Below are 14,413 nucleotides of genomic sequence, written 5' to 3' on the forward strand. Positions count from 1 at the left end.
CACCATCCCATCCATCAAGGGCCATGAAGAGTACAAGAAGACGGAGGAAGGTTGCTTCACTCCCTGTCGGCCTGACAGCTGAGGGACGACACCTGCCTTCTGCCCTCAGTGCTCCTGGTTCTCCAGCCTTCAGACTCCAAAATCTACCTATCGGCTTTCCAGCAATCCCTTCTGGACTTCCTCGGTCTCCAACCTGCAGACACCAGATCATGAGATGTTTCAGTCTCCATAACTGTGTAGCCAATAGCTTATAATAAATAAATTTCCATCTACACCTGGATTTCCATATCTGTATCCATATCCCTCCCATGGGTTCTGTTTCTTGGGGAATACTAACACAAGACAGTTGTTAAAATCATGGACTACAGAAGGTGCAGGTGACCAAACACCCTAAATTCTCTCATGTCATCTCTACCACACATGCCAGTCACCCGGAAATTAAAATGTGTTCCCCCCCAACATTCTCACCAAGTCCCGCACCCTGCCTTGGAACCCTTCCATTTCAACGACCCATTTTTTTCTCAAACCTCTGACCCTTCAAACCTTCCCGTCTCAGTCTCCGTGCATCACCCGCACATCTCACCTCTATCCGCATCTGTATCTTCCTCATTCCCTTCTGTCATGGCAGACAATTGGCTCCTCACTCCTGAAAGCTCAACTGCTCTGTGCGTTGTAAATGTCATCCCCTCTCAGGGGCTTTGCTTCAGTGAACTGACTCTACTCTCAATTTGTCTTCACCTCCTTCATCTCTGCGGCCCCTTCCCGCCGCCATTTGCACGTGCCAACTTCCGCCCTCTCTCTGGGCTACTCCATCAGATGCATGGCTTTAATTACCATGTGTTTACTAATTACACCTGAGTCTTTATTTCAAGGCCAGACCCTTCTTAACTCCTGGCCCATATAAATAATTGCCAGAGGGGGCATCTCTAACTGGTACCCCACAGGCATCTCCATCATCTTCCCGCTGTCTGTTGCTCATCCAGACATAGCCATCTGCCACGGCCCAAAGCAGGGCCTAGAAGGCAACCTCAAAGGCCTCCCCTACCCCTGCTCCACCACCCGAGACAATCAGTTATCAAGCTGCAGTGAGCACCTCTCTTTCACCTGGAGCACTGCAGCAGCGCCCTCTTGAGTCCCAAGGGTAGTCTCGGCATGGGCACCAGAGTGGCCAGTAGAGAAAACCAGGATATTATTGTCTGCCTGTAACCTCCAGGATAAAATACTAATTAGTAAGCATGGCACCTAGGTCTTTTCTCTCCTTACCTGTTTCTCTCTCTATCGTCTTGTGCTTCTCTTTGTGACAACAGAATCTCCATGCTTCCTCCTAGCTAAGGTTATGCCTCCCCTCCTCTCAGGGACCTTATGGTCTTGATCAACCCTTCTCTTCTCTTGTCTCCTCAATGGGCACTTCTCCGCCAGATACATAGGCTTTCAAAAATGCATCAATCTTTCCTACTACAAGAAATCAATAAATCATTAAGGAAGTAACACAAATTGCCTTCTGTCCTCTATGTTTTAAGAATACCAATCTGATTTTTGTATCTCAAGTGTATCATTCCAGATATTTTGTTTAGTGATTTGTGTCTCAATTAATCCTCATAACAGCCAAGGAGATAGACTAGTCTTATCATTCTTGTTAATGTTTGAGGACTTGTCTAAGGTCACCGAGGTAATAAATGGAAAGAACAGAATTCAACCAAATGCAGCCAGACTCCAAAAATTACACTCATAGTAAGTACACTGTACTGCAGTGACTAAAAGATGAGATGGAAATGAAAGGAAAACATATATATATATTCATAATACATAATGTAGAATGCATATAATGTACTACTTATAATTTCCGCATTTTATATTTGTATAAAAATATATATCTAGATCAGCTATTAATATTGAGTGTTAATCAATATTTATTAAGCTTTAACCATGCAATAGGTACCATACTGAGCATTTAACATATGCTATCTCATATAATTTTAACACGTTAGGTGTCATTATAATATTATTATACATGATGAAATGTAAGCCGAGTTAACTGAATAGATTAAAAAGAATTTTTTTTTTGTCCGAGATCTCTGAAGCATGGAAGAGTTTGTATTTGAACTCTGGGGTATCTAGCATCAGTGACAATGCTTAACCACAATGCAATGCAGAATATGTCACCCAGGGGCGCCTGGGTGGCTCAGTCAGTTAAGCAACCGACTCTTGATTTTGACTCAGGTCATGATCGCAGACTCATGAGATGGGCTCCGTGCTGGGCATGGAGCCTGCTTAAGATTCTCTCTCTGCCCCTTCTGTCCCTCTCTTAAAAAAAAAAAAAAGAATGCCACCCATTAGTATGCTATGAGTCGAAATCCCAGGGAAGAGATTTTATGTACCAAGTAGTGATTTACAGTGTCTCCTAAAGTTGAACTGATTTTTTAGGTAGAGCTGCACCTGCTCTGATGTAAAGGTGGAATATCCCCCGTGGTGCCCAAGGCTGGCCCCCTGAAGAGGAAGGACCATATGTATGGTAGGGTCATGCAGTGGCCAACAACTTCGGCTCTGGAACCAGAACCAGAAATTGGATCTCAGCAGAGTCACAGCTGTGACTTGGGGTGAGGTCTTTTACCTCTTTGCCAGTTTTTCAGTCTTCAAATACAGATAATAATAATCCCTCTGTGCCAAGATTGTTTTGTAGATTGATCGTAACAATACAGGAAAAATACTCAGCAAATGTCTGGAATATATTACACGCTCAATAAGCATTAATTAATATTGCTTCACAATGTAGCATGAGATTAGGTTTTATAGTGCTTGCTTCTAAGATTAGAGTTCTTCCTATCTTGCTATCATGAGCTCTTTTATGCCAAAAAAAGAAAATACTCTCCTCTTCCTAAAACATCACCATGTAGCTATCCATTCATTCATTTCAATGTGCCAGGCATTCCTCAAAGGTCTAAGAAGGAACAACAGTGTATGATTTATGTCTCCAATGACTTCCAGAATAACAGACGTAGGAAGTCACATATACAAGTAAACATGTGACAGTATAAAAATTGCTGCTATCAGGTGCCCCATATGGCCATTTCCTATTCATCTTTTGAAACAGGTAAGTGTGGATATCACCTCCCATCTGAGGTCTTCTTTGATTTGCCCATAAAAAACAAACAACAAACAAACAAACAAACAAACAAACATTTTTCCATCCTCACCTGTTACCATTACCACATTTACTCAATGTAACCATAATATTTTGAAATTTTCAACCTTAAATAAAGGGATATTTGAAGACCGAGACCCAGTGTTTTTGTTTGTTTGTTTGTTACCTTTTCCTTTTTTAAGGACTTTAAAGTTTTGGACAGTGCCTAGAATACAGAAGACACTTAGATGTTGGATGATGGATGGATGGACAGAGGGAGGGATGGAGAGTAGGAGGGATAGAGGAAGGGAGGAATGGAGGGAGGAAAGAAGGAATGGATGGATAGAGGGAAGGAAGGAGGGATGGATGGATGCATAAATGACTTCAAGAGAAATAGACTGGAGGAAGACATAAAGTTTGGTTGAGAGTAAGACAGAGAAGGGAGACTTCATAGTACAAGGAGTGTTTGAGTTCTATCTAAAAGGTGAGTAAGATTTCAGCACAAATACATTGTATGTGTGGTGGTGGGAAGCTTGTGGGGGTAAGGCATTCTAGACAGAGGATAAAGTATAATAAAAGCTCAGAGATTTGGAATTTAATGATGTATTAATTGGATGGCAAGCAGATCAGAGGATACAGAGTTGGGACTGGAAGCTGGAGGAGGAGGGCAGAGGGAAAGAGACAGAACAAGTTTCAGACCCCGCTTGAAAGGCCTTGGAAACCATGCTAATGAATTTGGACTTTCAAACCATAGCGGCGTCTCAATAGGAAAGCATGCCTCTCTTGCTAAAAGGCTTAACCACGATCGAGGACATTATTTCATCACCTTGAGCTAAGTACCAGTACTTGATTAAAACTGAGAGCAGGCAGACAGCTCCAATGGTGTTCTCTGGGAGCCTAAATCACAGGGTTTTGGCATCTCTGAATTTAAAGGGAAATTGAAATCGCTTCGATACTCATTCAGGCTGAAAGTACTTTTAGAATTTCCAAGAGGAACAATTGAAAACACAAATCTGTCTCCTAACAATGCTTAGGCTTTGGGATTCTTCCTGCCTTTATTCTGTTGAATGAGACAGAGTGGAATGAATAATAATATCTGACATGCTCTTACATTGCATTTGTAGAGCACACTCACAAAAGTGACTTCATTTGATCTTCATAAAAACCCTGTGAGCTAAGCGCTATTATCTTCACTCAGCAGAGAACAAACAGGCACAGAAATAGTAAGGCAGGCAAGTTTGATTCTCTCACATCTCTCTTTCTCTGACCCTCCCAGCTGGGGCAAGTCCTGAGGACCTTCACAGCTGATCAAAGCCTTTCTGGCGCCACGTTTATCACAAAAGAGGCCAAAGGTGAAGGGAGGGGTGTAATACAGATCGAGAAGCTACTCTGTCTGACACCTGTCGTGATTTTCATCATATAATCCCCATCACCACGTCTGGAGGTAAGTGTAATTGTGCCTGCTTTGTAAAAAAAAAGACACTGATGCTCAGAGAGTTTAATAAACTTGTTCAAGTTGGCCCATCTGCAAAATGGTAGGTCAGATTTGAACTCTATCTGTGGCCTCCAACACACACACACACACACACACACACACACACACACACACGCATTTCCTTCTGCCACTTCACGCTTCCATAATGTTAGGAGTATGGACTCAGAGCTCAGATTGCCAATGTTTGAACGTCAGTTGGCCTTATGACCTTGGCACTGGCTTTGTGACCTTGAGAACCTGTGCTTCAGGTTCTCATCTCTAAAATGGAGATCATATTAGCACTTATCTCTGCAAATGAGCTATGACAACACATGTCAAGTGTTTCAAGTGTTCCAAACCCAGAATCAGTACGAGGTACGTGCAGTCTACGGTTATCAAGTACCTTATGGGTCTTTGAATTACTTCTCTTCTCCAGACCCATACCTGATACCTTGATCCCATATCAATTAGCTTCTGTGGTGCTAGGGCCCAGTTGTCAACTAGACTTGACACCATGCTCTCTGGAATGAGTTGGTCTGGAAGCCCACATGGTTCCCAACCAGGCTTCCCTATGAGTCTCACTGTGCCAGCCCAATCTGATGGTTGGAATTTACCATTTGGACTTTCTTCGTTTGTCCTTCAGCCCCCCTGAACTCCAACTATTTGGATTGGTGCTATAGAAATGCAATTAGCTTTTGCTTGACCTTCTTCAGAGGATGACAACCTAATACCATGTCCTGAGCACGCTGGTAGGTGTTCTTCTATCTGTATCCATCTCCTTGGAACAATAAGTCCTTCCCCTTCTAGCATTTATATTACTGAAGATTGGCTCAGTTTCCTCCTGGCTTGCTTCTGCTTTCTTTCTTTCTTTTTTTTTTTTTTAAAGATTTTATTTATTTATTTGACAGAGATAGAGACAGCCAGCGAGAGAGGGAACACAAGCAGGGGGAGTGGGAGAGGAAGAAGCAGGCTCCCAGCAGAGGACCCTGATGTGGGGCTCGATCCCATAACGTCGGGATCACGCCCTGAGCCTAAGGCAGACGCTTAACCGCTGTGCCACCCAGGCGCCCCTTGCTTCTGCTTTCTGTTGGAATTTTGCATTGAACATTTATTTTACCTTAGGAGCTATGCGAGGTCATAGGGAAACAACTCCAATCAATCAGGCATGGTTTCTGTCCTCAAAGAGAGTAGCCAGATTTTAAGCAATCAATTATACAAATAATTATCTGATTATAGTTGAGAAAAATGTCTTTGAAACAGAAACAGAGAATTCTTTGAACAAATGTAACAAGAAGACTCCCACCTCGTCTGAGGATTCAGGGAAATCTTCTGGAAGAGGTGAAAACACAAGTGGTCGAGGACTGCCCAGCAGGCAGACTTTTTATTCCCACTTTATTTATTCAAATGTTTCTATGTGATGCGGAAGGAATAGAGAAAAAAGTAATCATCTCTAACAGTTTCTCAGAGCTGTGATAGACTTTCCAGTTTGCATGAGTGATAATTATAACTTGATTTAAAAAAAAACCTTTTTATTAAGTGCACGTCAGGTACTTTGCTACAGACATCACACCAATCTTGTTTTTTCGGTCTGATAAAAATCATGTGTCAGACACTTTTCTAGGCTCTGGAGAAACAAAGGCTCAGAGGAAGAGCAATTTCTGTCTTCAAAAATGTCACAGTGGACTGGTCTTCACTGCAAATCTGAATCGTGTCAGTCTGGCTGAGCTAGGCTATGGTGTTGTCATGAATTCATGTCCGCTTAAAGCTCATCCATGCGTTGGTTCACACCCCTGTAGGTCAGAGATCTGGGCAAGCCTCTGTTCTCTGTTTAGGGTCTCATAGGCTGAAACCAAAGTGTCAGCCAGGTGGGGCTCCTGTCTGGGGGTGCCGGGGAAGAATTCACTTCCAAGTTCATTCATACTGAAGGCAGAATCCAACACCAGCAAGGAATTGTTGGCTGGGAGTCGCTCTAGGCAACGAGGGGCTCTTCTAGGTCCTACCAGAGGTCCAGCAGAGAATGTCCTCCTCACCGCGTCTCCCTCATGCTTCACATCTCTCTGACTTCTGCCACCAGGGCAGAGCAAAACTGCTTTTCAAGGACTCAGTGTGGTTAGACTAGACCTGCCCTGAGAATCTCCCTCTGATCCGCTTACTAGTATTAATTGCACCTGCAAAATCCCTTTTGCTGTCTAAGATACTGTGATCATGGGGGTAACACCAGGGCACAAAATGTATGGGGGCCATCTAGAACTCTCTCTACCACATGTAACAAACAGCCCCACGGTTCCAGTGACTGGAAACAATAAAGACGTATTTCTCACCGATGAACAAATCCATCGGGGGTTGGCTATAGCCCTGTTCTGCAATGGCCTCGCTCTATAAACAGACTGATGGAGCAGCTGCCCCCAGCTGTGGTATCGCCAGTTGCTCAGCAGTGGGAATGAGAACGAGCTCGTGGATTGCACACTAGTTCTTCACACTTCTGCCCAGCAGGCACACACATCCCTTCTGATATTCCATAGACCAAGGCAAATGACAGGGCCAGACTACCTTCAAGGGGCCAAGGAAGTGCAATCCTGACATTTGCCGGGAAGAAAAGGACACCCAGAAATATTTGGAGGGGCTGAACTAATAAGGCCCACAGTTCTTTGGATCACCAAATATTTGTTCACTTTCCTTCTGGCACACAGAATACACTCACTCTTCTCCCTGCCAAGGGGGAAATCCAAGTCCCATTTATTTGCACATCACACCTGACTTAGAGTTTGGGGATATGTGGGAATCTCCACATCAAAGATTAAGCATGATACTCTTTATAGTAGGTCTAATGGCCCCCTTGGTGTTCTTCCTCACTTGATAAAGAAAGAAACAGCCTTCGAAAAGTGAAGGTCAAGCTGCCAATTAAATGGTAAAGCCAGAATAGAAATCTAGGTCTGTCTCTTCACAACAGCCTTCACTTCGTTCCCAACTGACAGAGTGGGAGGCAATATGGGGGATGCTGCCTACTTTTTAACACCATTCATCCAGGTGGCGAGTCAAGGACAAAACAGAGAGCCACCCCTACTCTGGTCAGGCTACAGTGGACATCGGCAGAGCACAGTGAGAGTGAGGGGGGCCTCGTCCCCATCCCTGTCCTGCAGGTGGGGGATGGGTGAGTGTGGTTAAGCAGATTCTTAAATAATGAGCAGTTTTCCTGGTGGGCAAGAGAAGAGGGGGAATTCCAGAATTGAGAAAGGGAAGTGGCATATGTAAAACACAGAGAATTGAGGAGAGGGTCCCCATCGGGGGGGTACCTGGCTCCCTGTGTGAAGGGATACCCTTAATGCTGGCTTTGACTGGTAAGAGATTGTACGGGGCTGGGTATGCTCTGTTGGAATGTGGACTTTATCCTGTGGCAGCCACAGAAGGATTTACGAAAGAAACAAAGATAATCCAGGTCTTCCGAGAAGTGGATGCCAAAACGTAATTCCACAGGCAAGAATGTAATTAGGAGAAATGTCTGTGAGAGAAGATGGAAAGGGGGCCAGGGAAGGCAGGAGGAATCTGAAAGAAGATGGTAGAAGCAGCCTAGAACTCTGAAGTCAAGTGAATGTATCTTGAAACGATAACAACTGCATAGACATATTTAAAGCTAATTAACTATTAGAAGAAAAATACAGAGAAAGCTAAAGTAATTCAAAGTCCTTATCTGGGTGGGACTGGGTGGGGGTAAAGGGTGTGGGGCAAAGAGCCCTTGCTCTCTGTTCTCACCTGTGTTTGCATGTGTCCATTGAAACCTCATACATACTGTATGGTGACTAACATAATATAATAAAAAAACATAAGGGGCGCCTGGGTGGCAGAGAGGTTAAGCGTCTGCCTTTGGCTCAGGGCGTGATCCTGGCGTTATGGGATCGAGCCCCACATCAGGCTCCTCTGCTACGAGCCTGCTTCTTCCTCTCACTCCCCCTGCTTGTGTTCCCTCTCTCGCTGGCTGTTTCTATCTCTGTCAAATAAATAAATAAATAAATCTTAAAAAAAAATTAAAAAAAAGATACCTCGTACATATGTCACTTTAATAAAAATGAAATATGCGTTAGATATACGTGTGTATGTGTATATTTAAACCTCATGCATGCATTACTTAAATTAAAATAAAATATGTATGTGCATTATGTATATGCGTTTGTGTGTGTGATTACATACTGTGGCTTTAGTCTAACCTGTAGAGAAGAGGGTACCATTTTGCACATGGTTTGGGGGTATCTTCCACAGGAGGCAGGCTCTGCATGAGACACCTGGCCATTTTTTCCTTGGGCCATTTTTCATTTTCCTAAAGCTGCCTGGGCTTTATATAAAAGACTGTTTAATATAACCTTTCCAGCTGTGCCTGTTAACCACTGACCTTTCCTCTTGACGATTCCTCACCCATTTCAGCCTTTGTGCGCAGCTGTGGGAAGAAATGAAGGGGCCCGAAAGAGCTTTCAAAGGGAGGCGTGAGAGAGCTATAGTAAAATTGGCCCTGGGTGAGACAGTGTGATGTTGGAAACGTGTGCCGAAGCAAATAAGCTCATGGGCACAGAGTCACAAAGAAGTGTTCTCCAGGAGAAGGGCCGAGGAAACCACTCTTTGGGAGCAAACAGTGGCCAAGGACAGAGGGATAGATGACCCGGATGGAGAAGGAAGTGAGAGCCCAGAGCAGTGGGGTCTCCCAATATAAAAGTATTACCCGATACGCCACGTACACCCGGACTTTGTTCTCAAATTCACACAGGTGTATTTGTGAACGTGCAACACACACACACCCCTCCTGTACGCACGTGGCCTGCTTGCACATGGTGTGGCCACAACTGCTTCTGATGACGTCATGGGACTTCTGGAGTTCCCAGGGGACCCTGAATCAAACATCCAGAGCGACACCCCGCCGTACAAGTCTGCCAGCCATTGACCTGGTTCTCAGCCAAAGGCTCCACAGTCTTGCATTTTCGATTTGAGAAAACACACCTTCTCTCAGCTTACCCGCCATTGCGCCTGGGGCCCCTCAGAGGCAGGCCTCAGCGCAGGCGTCCTCTCTCTCCACGGGAACTTGTTCACACTGCACTAAAATGAAAACTTGTTTTGCTCACATCCCTGTCTCCTCGTGACCTTGAGGTCAGGGCGGGAGCTGTGTCTGACTTCCCACCCAGCACAGGGCCTGGCACTCAGTAGGTTCCCAGCTACCATTTCTTCAGGGAAGATGCAGCCTTCGCCTGAGGGGGGTGGGTCTCGGGGGGGGGGCAAAATGGAGGGAACAGAGGCCGCCTCTCCTCATCATCTTCCTCCAGGGTTTCTTTCTCCTCACTCAATCACACTGTCCTACATGTATTTCCGTTCCTTCTGCTTCTTAGAGAAAGCAGAAATAAAACCAGGGGAGGAGGCCGGGGACATTTAATGTGCCAATGGCCTGCATTAGGTGATTCACCTCCAAGAGTCTGCCTTCTGTCTCCCTTATCCTTTGCTCTTAGCCTCTTCAAGCACTCCACACACTGGTCAGAGTTCCTGGGAGACTCACTGTGCAGTTTCAACACATTTTTTCATTAAGATCACAGTAATTTGTGGCTGAGGTATTTTCCTTCCTGTTTTAAAGCTGAGGAAATGAAGGCATGCAGATACACTTTCTCTTTCGTCCAGGGTCGCACAGGTAGAGAGCGGCAGAGCTGGGGTAGAGCTCATTCGCAGGTGACTGAAAATTGGTGCCCACTTTGCTTCACCCGCGTGCCTCTCAAGCGAATTGCCTCGAGGAAGACGCTGGTCATTTCTTGTGAAATCCCTCCATTTTATACATGAGGGAGTCGAAGTCCAGTGGAAGGAGGTGACTTGCTTAGCCTGTCCGTCTCACTCAAGAATATACTCGTTATGCTCTTAATAGCTAGGCCAATAGATCGGAGGGCTGAGGAAGACAAATATCTGAATAATCCTTAGGTGACTGGTGGAATCAGGTGTATGCATTTTGAGTGCAGGGCTTTGATGCCAGGCAGGCTCAAGTTCAAATACCAGCTCTCCCATTTATCAGCTGTGAAAGGAAGGAGCGAACTTTGTTGAGTATCAGTTTTGTCCTAGGGTTATTGTAAGTATTAAAGGAGACGAAGCATGGAAAACACTTAGCATTTTGTCTGGGGCCCAGTGTGGACATTGTAGAGAAGTGCTATTATCTTCATAATTCAGCTTGTCAAGTATGAAAGTGTGCTAAGTGTGTGATTGAGGGTCCATACCGTGGAGGCTAGTTCTTGCCCACCATGTAAGTCTGCATAGATCCCTTACAAGTTTTCCAAATTCCTGTCTAACATTCTGTGTGGGTTAGGCTTTATAATTCTTATTTTCTTGTTATTTCTAAAATGCCAGGTTTTTTTGTTTTTTGTTTTTCAAAATTACACTGTGAAAAGAGGTCATTCTGTTCTTATATGCCATAGCTTCTTAGTGGCTTTAATCTTTTTTTTCACTCATCAGATCTGGAACTTAAGAAAGTAGGGTCATGGAGTAAATTATGACATCATTAATAAAAGAAATGCTTTGAGGTCACACACAAGGCTGGGGCATTGGCTTNAAAAAAAAATTAAAAAAAAGATACCTCGTACATATGTCACTTTAATAAAAATGAAATATGCGTTAGATATACGTGTGTATGTGTATATTTAAACCTCATGCATGCATTACTTAAATTAAAATAAAATATGTATGTGCATTATGTATATGCGTTTGTGTGTGTGATTACATACTGTGGCTTTAGTCTAACCTGTAGAGAAGAGGGTACCATTTTGCACATGGTTTGGGGGTATCTTCCACAGGAGGCAGGCTCTGCATGAGACACCTGGCCATTTTTTCCTTGGGCCATTTTTCATTTTCCTAAAGCTGCCTGGGCTTTATATAAAAGACTGTTTAATATAACCTTTCCAGCTGTGCCTGTTAACCACTGACCTTTCCTCTTGACGATTCCTCACCCATTTCAGCCTTTGTGCGCAGCTGTGGGAAGAAATGAAGGGGCCCGAAAGAGCTTTCAAAGGGAGGCGTGAGAGAGCTATAGTAAAATTGGCCCTGGGTGAGACAGTGTGATGTTGGAAACGTGTGCCGAAGCAAATAAGCTCACGGGCACAGAGTCACAAAGAAGTGTTCTCCAGGAGAAGGGCCGAGGAAACCACTCTTTGGGAGCAAACAGTGGCCAAGGACAGAGGGATAGATGACCCGGATGGAGAAGGAAGTGAGAGCCCAGAGCAGTGGGGTCTCCCAATATAAAAGTATTACCCGATACGCCACGTACACCCGGACTTTGTTCTCAAATTCACACAGGTGTATTTGTGAACGTGCAACACACACACACCCCTCCTGTACGCACGTGGCCTGCTTGCACATGGTGTGGCCACAACTGCTTCTGATGACGTCATGGGACTTCTGGAGTTCCCAGGGGACCCTGAATCAAACATCCAGAGCGACACCCCGCCGTACAAGTCTGCCAGCCATTGACCTGGTTCTCAGCCAAAGGCTCCACAGTCTTGCATTTTCGATTTGAGAAAACACACCTTCTCTCAGCTTACCCGCCATTGCGCCTGGGGCCCCTCAGAGGCAGGCCTCAGCGCAGGCGTCCTCTCTCTCCACGGGAACTTGTTCACACTGCACTAAAATGAAAACTTGTTTTGCTCACATCCCTGTCTCCTCGTGACCTTGAGGTCAGGGCGGGAGCTGTGTCTGACTTCCCACCCAGCACAGGGCCTGGCACTCAGTAGGTTCCCAGCTACCATTTCTTCAGGGAAGATGCAGCCTTCGCCTGAGGGGGGTGGGTCTCCCCCGGGGGGGGGGGCAAAATGGAGGGAACAGAGGCCGCCTCTCCTCGTCATCTTCCTCCAGGGTTTCTTTCTCCTCACTCAATCACACTGTCCTACATGTATTTCCGTTCCTTCTGCTTCTTAGAGAAAGCAGAAATAAAACCAGGGGAGGAGGCCGGGGACATTTAATGTGCCAATGGCCTGCATTAGGTGATTCACCTCCAAGAGTCTGCCTTCTGTCTCCCTTATCCTTTGCTCTTAGCCTCTTCAAGCACTCCACACACTGGTCAGAGTTCCTGGGAGACTCACTGTGCAGTTTCAACACATTTTTTCATTAAGATCACAGTAATTTGTGGCTGAGGTATTTTCCTTCCTGTTTTAAAGCTGAGGAAATGAAGGCATGCAGATACACTTTCTCTTTCGTCCAGGGTCGCACAGGTAGAGAGCGGCAGAGCTGGGGTAGAGCTCATTCGCAGGTGACTGAAAATTGGTGCCCACTTTGCTTCACCCGCGTGCCTCTCAAGCGAATTGCCTTGAGGAAGACGCTGGTCATTTCTTGTGAAATCCCTCCATTTTATACATGAGGGAGTCGAAGTCCAGTGGAAGGAGGTGACTTGCTTAGCCTGTCCGTCTCACTCAAGAATATACTCGTTATGCTCTTAATAGCTAGGCCAATAGATCGGAGGGCTGAGGAAGACAAATATCTGAATAATCCTTAGGTGACTGGTGGAATCAGGTGTATGCGTTTTGAGTGCAGGGCTTTGATGCCAGGCAGGCTCAAGTTCAAATCCCAGCTCTCCCATTTATCACNTCCCATTTATCAGCTGTGAAAGGAAGGAGCGAACTTTGTTGAGTATCAGTTTTGTCCTAGGGTTATTGTAAGTATTAAAGGAGACGAAGCATGGAAAACACTTAGCATTTTGTCTGGGGCCCAGTGTGGACATTGTAGAGAAGTGCTATTATCTTCATAATTCAGCTTGTCAAGTATGAAAGTGTGCTAAGTGTGTGACTGAGGGTCCATACCGTGGAGGCTAGTTCTTGCCCACCATGTAAGTCTGCATAGATCCCTTACAAGTTTTCCAAATTCCTGTCTAACATTCTGTGTGGGTTAGGCTTTATAATTCTTATTTTCTTGTTATTTCTAAAATGCCAGGTTTTTTTGTTTTTTGTTTTTCAAAATTACACTGTGAAAAGAGGTCATTCTGTTCTTATATGCCATAGCTTCTTAGTGGCTTTAATCTTTTTTTTCACTCATCAGATCTGGAACTTAAGAAAGTAGGGTCATGGAGTAAATTATGACATCATTAATAAAAGAAATGCTTTGAGGTCACACACAAGGCTGGGGCATTGGCTTTTAAGACTTCTAGTTTGCTAGAAATACTTGCAATTTCAGAAAGGACAGCTGTGGTCTTAAAAGACAATTTGCCTGTTGTTGTTTTTTTTAAGATTTATTTATTTAATTTGAGAAAGAGAGAATGTGTGTAAGCAGGGGGAAGAGCAGAGGGAGAGAGAGAATTCCAAGCCCACTCCACCCTGAGCCCAAAGCCCAATGTGGGGCTTGATCCCGTGACCCTGAGATGTGACCTGAGCTGAAATCAAGAATTGGCTGCCTAACCAACTGAGCCACTTAGGAGTCCCAACAATCTTTCTGTTGAAATACATTATATGCAAGAATGGGAATATGGCGGGGTGGCATGGGGGGGGAAGTGCATAAGTCTTGGAGTCAGGAATACCAGTCTTCAAATTCTGGGAGCATCAGCCATAATTGTGACTTTGACAAAGCTTGGTAAGCCCTTTGTGTCTCAAATTTCTTACCATAAAAGAGGGATTTCAATTTTTACTTTGCAGTGTTGTTATGAGCCTTAAACATGAGCTCAATATCCAGGCTCTCCCACCAAGAGTTCTCTACAAATAATAACTATCTTTTTTATGGTGGGGAGCCAGAGTGCCCTGCATTTGAACCCAAGTCCGCCACTTGGTAGCAATGTGATAAAGTTCCTCTCTGGACCTGAGTATCTGTAAGTAGAATGGAGATGATATCTG

Source organism: Ailuropoda melanoleuca, chromosome 9 (assembly GCF_002007445.2).
Source record: "Ailuropoda melanoleuca isolate Jingjing chromosome 9, ASM200744v2, whole genome shotgun sequence".
Classification (NCBI taxonomy): Eukaryota; Metazoa; Chordata; class Mammalia; order Carnivora; family Ursidae; genus Ailuropoda; species Ailuropoda melanoleuca.